Below are 9588 nucleotides of genomic sequence, written 5' to 3'. Positions count from 1 at the left end.
ATATTCCGGTTAAGATCATGTTCACCTGGTCAAGATCCCCCCCCCCCCAACAATTTATTATAAACATTTTCAGACAGAAAAGTGGAAAGAATTTCATAATAAACACACATATCCCCACCGCCCTGGCTCTATCATTAACATTGTACTATATTTTTTTGATGACCTATCTCTCCATCTATACATTCTTCTTTATTTTGCAACTCATCTTAATTTTTACGTAATTAAAAGTAAATTAAAGACATCAGTGGCCTGTAAGTTTTTAAGCTTAAGTTTTATTTCTCCTTGGGTCACAGAACCTGTAATTTTTTTTTTTTTTGAGAGTAAGGTTTTTTTTTTTTTTTTAATGTTTATTTTTGAAAGAGAGAGAGCATAATCGGGGAGGGACAGAAAGAGAGGGAGATGGAGAATCCCAAGAAGGCTCCACAATGTCAGCACTGAGCCAGATGCAGGGCTCAGACTCACGAACCGAACCGTGAGATCATGACCTGAGCCGAGATCAAGAGTTGGACGCTAAGCCACCTGAGCTACCCAGGTGCCCCGAACCTATAAAATCTTTATGTTTGTTTAACCTCTGCCTCTCTGTCCCAAAGGGCTTGTTTCATTCATAGAGGGACCCCTCTGGGGTCTTCCCTTTTTGGTCCTCATCAGTGTTTCTGCACTGTGCACCTGTGTGGATGCCCATCACTCCCTGAGCATGCCCAGGGCTGGTGGGGGAAACCTGGCTGTTCAGGAGGACCTCGTCCCTCCCAGGAGGCCACCTGCTTTACTGGCAGGAGGAGGCAGCCAGGGGTTAGGTTACAATACCAAGCAATGCCCATTGCCCATGTATACACATGATACTGTGATTTAAAATAAGAAACATAGATTTGGTCTTTGTTCCTGCTTTTGGCACAGAACCCTTGAAACCTTTGGGATTTCCTACCTGATGAGAGGGACAGAAGTATCTTTTGCTGTGTTAATGAGGCCACTTCTGGAGCCCATCTAAGGATTGGGGCGGGTGGCCAGGAGAACCAACAATGTGACTGGACGGTTGGAACTGTTAGTCCCAGCCCCTTGACCTCACAGGAGGTCAGGCAGCTGGAGGTTGAATCGGTCACCAATGGCCGATGATTTGATCAGTCATGCCTATGTGATAAAGCCTCCATAAACCCCTAAAAGGACAGGGTTCGGAGAGCTTCTAGGTTGGTGAACACGTGGATATTTGGGGAGAATGGTATGCTCAGAGAGAAAAATGGAATTGAGTCCCTGAGATACAACCTTTTGTAATATAGAAGGCTTTTCCTGAATTATATCCTTTGATAATAAACCGGACATCTAGGAAGTAAAATGTTTCTCTGAATTCTGTGAGCTGCTTTAGCAAATTCGTTGACCCTAAGAAGGGGGTCACTGGACCCTCCAATCTGTAGACCGTTGGTCAGAAGCACAGGTTGAGAGAAGACTTCAGTTCCTTCCATTTTGACCTCCAATTTCCTAAGTGATTAAGTTCCTTTGCAGTTGATCTCTTAACGTAGGCAAAAGGCACGGCGGGCAAAGCATCCCCTGATGGGACCTGAATCCCCTCCCTCGAGCAGTAGGGACTGCCCTGAGCCCGCAAGACCCTGCGGTCAACCTGACCCCAACCTGACTTCACTGCCTACCTACAGTACCCACTGACCTTTGCCCCCCATTTTCCTTATATAAACCTGGAAGTCTTTTCAGCACTTGGGAGACAGTCTTTAAGGTATTAGTTTGCAGTCTTCCCCGTGTTGGCCTCGCTGAAATAAATTCCTTTCTTGTGCCACCACCACTTGGCTCTCTGCCTTTGGATTTTGTCAGTGATGAGCGGCCGATCTCGGTCTGTTGGAACACCCACCCACGCCCGCTGCTCTTCTGTGCCCCGGCTGTGAGGTGACAAGCTGGACTTGTGCTTGGCATCTAAAGGTGGGCGAGGCAGTCTTGTAGGACTGAGCCCTTCCCCTGTGGGATCTGAAGCTATCTCCGGGTAAATAGTGTTAGAATTGAGTTGAATTCAAAGACACCCAGCTGCTGTCCGAGAATTGAGTTGATAATGTGGAAACAGCACCCCACGTCTGATACACATTGGAATAATCGGCGGTCAGGATCTTAGCTGGTGTCAGAACCCTCAACACACCATGCACATCCCCCCCACCCCCACTCCCACAAACACACTCACACACATGCACACGTGATTACAGCCAGCAGCCCCACCAGCACCTACATAAGTCGGGGAGCCATCAGTTGGCCACAGTGATGCAATTTTCAGATTTCAAATTTCAGCCCCAGCCTGTTTTCTGATATTGGTGGTGGTTTCCCTCCCGTCACTGGTGGTAGGAGGGACACCAGCAGAAATATTTGATTCTTGAAGACGCTCTTCTGTGTCTTGCACCAAAAACATTCATCAAGACCAAAATCAGAGCGAAAAATTGAAATGCACCACGAAATAGCTGTCTTTTGGGCGTGGCTAGCTGATTTTTATTTTGTATGAATTCTGTTTAATCTTCCTCATCATCTTGGAGTCACTGCTAACAGAAGAGCAGTGGAAAGCCTCCATATTCCCAATGCACCGTTTCCCTCGTTTGCTCTGACTATATTTTTCTTTCCAATTCTTCTCCGTAGGCTTCTTAGCTCTCTCCTCAGGGGCCACAGTTCCGTCATTTTTATCCATCTTATTTCTGAAATGTTCACCACTCGAGCGTCTCACATTTCTTAAAATCCCCAAAGCATTCGTAACCGACAGGCTTTCCCTTCTCCTGCTCAGCCTTCCCAAGGAGCCAGGAGTCTCTCCCCGCACATCCTGCTTAGAGTTGAGGGTGGTAGGCCCTCAGTGGATTGCTTGGTTGTCTTCTTACTGAACCAATCCATTTACCCAGACGATCTTACCTTTCAGTTCTCACCAATCTAGGCATAAGGTAAGTATCCCTTAAGCCTTCAATAGCATCTAACCAACAGGTCATTTTATTCTGTTCCTGACACATTTTGATGGCGTCGTGGGTTAACGGATCTTCTCATTGAGTTATTGAGCATAAGCCTTAAATAAAAACATCAAAGAATCCTTTATCTTATCCTTTCCCAGCCACAGGACAGGCCAACCTCGCAGCTCGCCTCCTTATCAGAGTACTAACGCCCTGTGATTTATTCCCTGTGCACGCCCATCAAGAGCTGCTCTCTGCCAGTGGGGCTTGGCGCTCTCCTGCCCCCCGCAATGACAAGGCCACCGTGTGGGATAAGGAGTCCTTTCTCTAGTCTTGAACAGAAGGCTACTGGTTTTTCGACAACTGACTTACTTCCGTTCTTTCACGGTATCCTGATTCTGCTGACAGAATACTACGTTGGGCAAATGCTTCGTTCTACACGCTAACAAAAAAGATAAATATTTTCTTTTTCTTTTCTTTTTTAACTTTATTAATTTGCTTAGAAAGAGAGAGAGAGAGAGCGGGGGAGAGGCAGAGGAGAGAGAGGGGAGAGGATCCCAAGCAGGCTCCCGGCTGCCAGTGAGGAGCCCGACCCGGGGCTTGAACTCACGAGCCGTAAGATCATAACCTGAGCCCGAATCTAGAGTCTGATGTGTAACCAAGCCACCCAGTCACACCTCTTTTTTTTTTTTTTTAAGTTTTTAATTCATTTATTGTTTTTTCCTTTTCTTAAGTTTATTTGGAGAGAGCGCTAGAGTGGGGGGGGGGGCGTGGGGAGGGAGAGAGAAAGGATCCCAAACAGGCTCAGCACTGTCAGCACAGAGCCGGATGCGGGGCTCGATCTCACAAACAGTGAGATCACGACCTGAGCCGAAATCAAGAGTCGGATGCTTAACCGACTGAGCCACCCAGGGGCCCCTTTATTCATCTTTTTAAGTACTCTCTACGCCCAACGTGGGGCTTGAACTCACGACCCCGAGATCTAGAGTGGCGCACTCTTCTGAGCCAGCCAGGCACCCCCCAAAAGGTAAGTATTTTCTAACTCCACAATTATCTTCCATAATATCTAAAAGCATAGAACTTTATTCTACTCCCAACACCTTGAGACGGTTTTGTGGGTTAACAGACCTTCTTACCGAACTACTGAGTCACTGAACTTGAGACGGCAGAGGCGGCCTCTGTTCGCAGGTGGAAGAGAGACGGGAAGTTCGGCATCTGTCTGGTGAGGTGTGTGGCTGGGCAGAGCACCCATCTGGAGAATTCCGCATTCAGTCCTATTTCTCCCTGGTTACATTCTGGGCTGGTTAAGAGGGGCGGAGCAGCCTGGGGACAGGAGTGACCTGGGCTTCTACAGCGGGACTGACTTTTGAAATCAACGCATGCTTAAGGATCTCTAATATCTGGGTCTGGTCCTGAAAGGTCGTGCGCGAATTCGATTTTGGTCGTTGTGTAATTTTCTTGCTTACCGACACCATCAAGTTTCGGATGCTTTACCTTGGCATCTGATTATCTTTAACAGGTGGTTATTTCCAACGTTTCGTTCTGTTTTTCTGCTCACAGGCCTCTGATAAGCAGCTATTACCCTCTTCGTGAATGCTCACAAGTGCCTCGGAAGCTGCACTTGCGAGAAGACAGGGCTGTTCTAAGGCCTGAGTTTATTCCTTTGACACAAAATTTCTCATGTGGGAGGTTTTCCAGGCACAGCACACCTGCGCTGGGCCGGCTCGGCGTATCTGCCAGCGCTAAAGGCACCGGGAAAGTTCTGGTTACCTGTTCCGCCTTAAACCAACCGCCCCCCAAAACGTAGCGGCTTGAGACAACGATGTATTTTTCCGTCTCGTGGTTCGGCGACTTAGCTGGGTCCGGCTACGTGATTTGACCTCTCATGCACTTGCCATCAGGTGTGGGCTGGCCTGGCACTTCCCGAGCCTCCAAGAGGGCTTCTTTAGCTACCCGGGCTAGGGTGCGCCCAGGCTAGGGTGGCTGCAACAGCCGGGGCCTGGGCCTGGGGCCTCCTCGCAGCAGAGCCATCTCGGAGCAGTGGGACAACTTTGTGGCAGCGGCTTCCCCGACAGATGCCACGCGCCACGAGGCCGGCAGACAATGCAAGTCTACTTCCGACGCAGCCCCGGAACCCTCTGAGTAGGGTGGAACCGGACTCAAGGGGACGGGGCTACGCAAAGGCACACGGACACGAGGGGGTGGAGTTCAGGGGAGATCCACCTGTGGGGTTCAGCTACTACCACTGACTATGTGCCTATTGCTATGTGTTCGATGTATCCTCGTGTGTGTAAAGCGGGTTCACTAGGGTCCATGCTGCTTCTTCCGGTGGTCTTCCTGGGAACACCTGCTACAACAACGATAACCACGATGCTAGGAATAAAAACGGCGGCCATTCGTGGAGCCATCGCGCTCTCTCTCCTGCGGGAGACGCAATTGCACAAAAGCACATAACACATTTCCTGCCCTCGCGGAGCTTGCGTTCGAGGCGGGGAGTAATGCAATGCAATAAAAGAGAATAGACATCATCTGTGAGATAGCGATAAAAGCTACGGAGAGAAAAAATGAAGCAAGGGGAGAGGATTAGGAAACGTGGGCCTGGAAGCGGTTGTAAACTGGCTAGTCAGAGAAGGCTTCCCTGATGAGGGACGTTGGAGGGGAGATCTGAAGAACCGGAGGGAGTGAGACGTGGCCTTGGGGGGGAAGAGCCTTACGGTAAGGGGCCCATGTGGCTGGGGCTCAGTCACCGGGATGGGACAGGGACACGGTGCCCCAGTGGTGGGAGACTTGGGGGCTGGGCGGGTCTCCTAAGGCCTTGCACTTGGCTTTTACCGAGCGTCAACGGGAAGCCCTTGGAACGTCAAACGGGAGCCGTTTGACAGAGGACTGGCTCTCTCCGCAGAAAGGGAACCAGGCAGCAGCCACTGCAGTCCTCCAGGCTGGGGTGGATGGTGGCTTAGGACCTGGGTGGTGGCCGCAGAAGTGGTAGACACTGAGATGACATAGTGCGGATCTATTTTGAGGGCAGGAACCAACAGGATTTGATTACAGATTGGATTCGGAGACCGGTTCCAGAGAAAACCACTCTGAGAAGTGTTGCCATAAATGAGAGGGAGTGGGGAATTGATGCGAGGTTCTGAGGGACATGTTGGCGGTCTCATTTATTTATTTTTTTCTGATGTGAATAATATTTGGGACTGGCTCAGTCCGTGGAGCGTGCGACTCTTGATCTCGGGGTTGCGAGTTCGAGCTCCACACCGGGTGTACAGGTTACTTAAAAAAGAATATTTTAAAGATGTGAATAATGTTTGTATGCTGCTGGGAACGGTCCGATAGAAAGGGAAGAGCTGGTGATGCAGGAGAGAGAGGGGCTAATCGCGGGCAGCATGTCCTTGAGTGAGACGTGCGGATGTAGGGTGCAAATGAGGGGTCCCTGAGGCGGGTGCCCGGACGGCTCACCCAGAATGACCGAGCTTATGGTAGGTCGGGGGATGTAGGGCGGGCGGGACTTCTCTCCTGATTGTCTCCGCCAGCTCCACAGAAGGGGTTTTGGGGGGTCTGGAAGAGTGACTGTTTGCAAAACGGCCATCAAGCTGCAGGAGGAGCGAACCCGGGCGCAGGAGGCAGGGCCTCTGGGAAACCCTTGGGCTCTAAAAAGTGGGAGCAGCAGCACGGCCGTGTTTCTCTAGGGTTTTCAGCTTCATGGACGCGGGAGTGCTGTGGGAGGGCTGGACATGAGCAGGCGGGAGGTTGGCGGGTGAGTTCGAGGAAGGGAAGGGAAGCGAAAGGGCGGGGGGAACGTGCGGGGCAGAACCCCTGCCAGGGACCTGGGCTCTCGGCCGGCTGAGGAGGAAAGGGGGGTCGACCTGAATGAGTAGGGGCTACAGGGGTGAGGGATGCTGGAGCCGTGAAATAAAGCCTCGGGGCTACCGAGGAGGTTCCCTACCCGGGTTCGCGGGTATATATACCAGGTTATATACCCAGGTTCCTGCAAGCTTTTCTAAATTGTCTAAAAATACCTTCTGGGCCTCATAGGAAAACCAAATCACATACGCCAAATAACAGACCCTCAAAACCAATGAACAGGACTACAAAACTTTTAGGGTTTCCCTGTGTCAGCTCACCACTAACTGCCCAGCCCACAGAGTCAGCAAGGGAGGCCTTTGAAAACTGCTGGCTTTGACCCAGGCCCTGGGGGGCCACCTCGTGAGAGCCACACCCCTCCCCCTCCCCCAGACCGCACCCCCCTTCCCGGGACCCCCCTCCCATAGCTGCGTTTCCCCTCCCCCACTCCCCCCGAGCCAGACCCCTTCTCCCTGGGCCGCACCCCCCACCCCCTCTCCTGCTCAAAGTAAAAGTAGGACCTAGGACCCTAGGCCGGGCAGCAGACAAGGGCTCCTGGGGCGAGGCCAAGCGCCCCCCTGGCCCCACCCCGGGCCTGGATGTTGGGAGAAGCTGAGATGAGGCCGGGAGGGCTGCTCCACCCAACACCCACCGGGATTGCGGAATCGGATTGGGATTCGGATTCGGGGCCTGGGCCTCCCACAGTCTCCGCGTGTGGAGTGTGGAGCGCTTTCCCTGCCAACGCCCGGCCACCCTCCCCAGCCCCCATTCGGGCTTCAGGTTTCAGCCTAGAAGACTTGCTCAAACCTGCCACCAGGTTGGGGGCCACGGCACCGGTCACCGTCACGGGGGATTCCTCCCGCTTGAGCACAGCTGCTCACTGTCCCGTGGTCTGATGTTCACCGGTCACTTCTCGGAAGCGACAACAGGGCCGAGACAGGTGAGCCTGTGTCTCTGTTCGCAGCTCTATCCCCAGCGCCCAAACCCTTTGCAGCACAGGGGGACCCGATACAAATGGGCTGCACGAATGATGAGTCTTCTCCTCCGCCTTTCCTCCTTTTTCCCAGATGGGGAATTGCGTCTCTGTGAGCAACTCTCTCGCTCAAGGTTGCAAGGCCGGAAGTCCCAGCCTTGACCCGGAGCCTCTTGCTTCCTGTTTCTCCCCTTTTCTGCTCTCTGGTCCCCCCGGGGTGAGGATTCCAGCTCCGAACCCTCAAACATCAGTGAGCGAACTTGTAAGGGGGGTGGTTTATTGTCCTTTTTGCCCCGCTATAAACCGAGTTTCAGTTCCAAACGGCACCTGTCTCGCTGGCCTCCGCATCTGAGATGTACTCTGACCTTCAGTGACAGAGAGCAGAGAACGCGGACGTTTACTCCGGACGTGATCCGGGGCAAAGCGACGGCGAAGACGGGTGTTACACGTCGTCAGGGGCTGGCTCTCTGGCCGGCTGTTGTCAGCTTGCTGGTGGTGTAACACGATTAGTACCGTCCGCGTGCCCGGAGGGGTTAACAGCGGGGCGCCTGTTTTTAAAGCCTGAAAATAAAAGTCAGTAACCAACTAATGAGGGTTGTCAAGCTATAGTAACTTGCACAGGGTTGGATCTCCTTCGGAATCCCCACGATGTGTTCCCGACACTGGCACAGGGGGGAGCCGTGGGTTGATGCCTTCCCCCCCCCCCCCCCCCCCCCCCCCCCCACCCCCCCCAGCTCCCAGGGCGGCCTGAATGGGCCTGGATGGCAATGTGCGGGCTGCCCGTTATAAACCACTTGCCCAGGGGGCAGCTTTATCTTTGCATCCATTCGCTTCAGGCTGGGGCGTTCTGTGTGGTTCCTGGGCAGACAAAGACGGGGATCTTACCTGTCAGAGTGACAGCACAAATACCCCAGTCATCCGTGAAAAATCCATGTGCAAACACACAAGGAAAATACAGCAATACAGGAACTATGTTGCAATTGACTTAAAAAACCCGAGACAACGCCTTCCGACGTCGCTCAGGGTTCCAGGTAGCAGGTCTGCTGGGAACGGCCTCTGTGTTTTCTCTCGGGGCCCTATGGCTAAGGGGTTCTTGCCTTGTGAGAACGGCGCTGTGCCATGGTTAAGTCAAAGGATGGTGTTCTGCTCCCGCTGAAGTGTAAACGTTGAAGAGCTAAGGTAAAAAGAAGATTCGGAGGTTCGCACTGTCAGAGGATGATTCCCAGGCAGCCCCTGGAGTCAGGGTCAGGCTTTCCTTCCGGCGTGGTTTCTTGAAGGCACCTCGAGAGCTCCAGCCACTTCTTCTTCTTTTTTTTTTTCTTGAGAGAGAGAAAGGGCACAAATGAGCGAGGGGCAGAGAGAGAATCCCACAAGAGGCAAAGAGAGAGAGAGAGTGGTGGAACTCACGTGGAGTTTGAGCTCACCCGATGTGGGGCTTGAACTCACCCGAGGCGAAGTCAGATGCTTAATGACCGAGTCACCCGGGCACCCCGGGCACCCGGGGTCTGGCCCCGTCTCAACTTATCACTGAGCTAGCGGTTAGGGAGGAGGAAGAGGGATACCAAAAGAGGAGGAAGAAAAGAAGAAAAAGTGGAAAAATAACCTTGTATGGAGAAAGATGAAACCCGCCCCCCCACCCCGTAGTCACGTGGCTTTGATTCCTCTGCTAATCCAGGGGGTGAGCCTCTCCATCTCCCAAAAGAAAAACCCAGCCTGAGTACACAGGAGTTTCCTTTCTTGGTGTCTCTTAATACGAAGGAGACAAGCTGGCATTTTTGAAAGGTCACTGACAAAGGAAAACAAAAAGGGAACAGCTACAGACAATATCAGCAGTATAGAAAATCAGGTTCCCGATGCCCA

General features: G+C 52.3%; 1 long non-coding RNA gene across 1 annotated transcript; it reads right to left on the bottom strand.

The window, feature by feature from the left end:
• Positions 1-7257: 7257 nt before the first annotated feature.
• LOC122237604 lies at positions 7258-9189 on the bottom strand. The gene is made up of 3 exons (XR_006216183.1): positions 9175-9189; positions 8614-9047; positions 7258-8289 (listed from the first exon to the last, which is right to left on the bottom strand). It is a non-coding gene; the product is annotated as an uncharacterized LOC122237604 (long non-coding RNA).
• Positions 9190-9588: the final 399 nt, after the last annotated feature.

Source organism: Panthera tigris, chromosome B1, assembly GCF_018350195.1.
Source record: "Panthera tigris isolate Pti1 chromosome B1, P.tigris_Pti1_mat1.1, whole genome shotgun sequence".
Lineage (NCBI taxonomy): Eukaryota > Metazoa > Chordata > Mammalia > Carnivora > Felidae > Panthera > Panthera tigris.
Note: the sequence above shows the minus strand (reverse complement) of the source record. Positions and strands in the feature narration are given on the sequence as shown.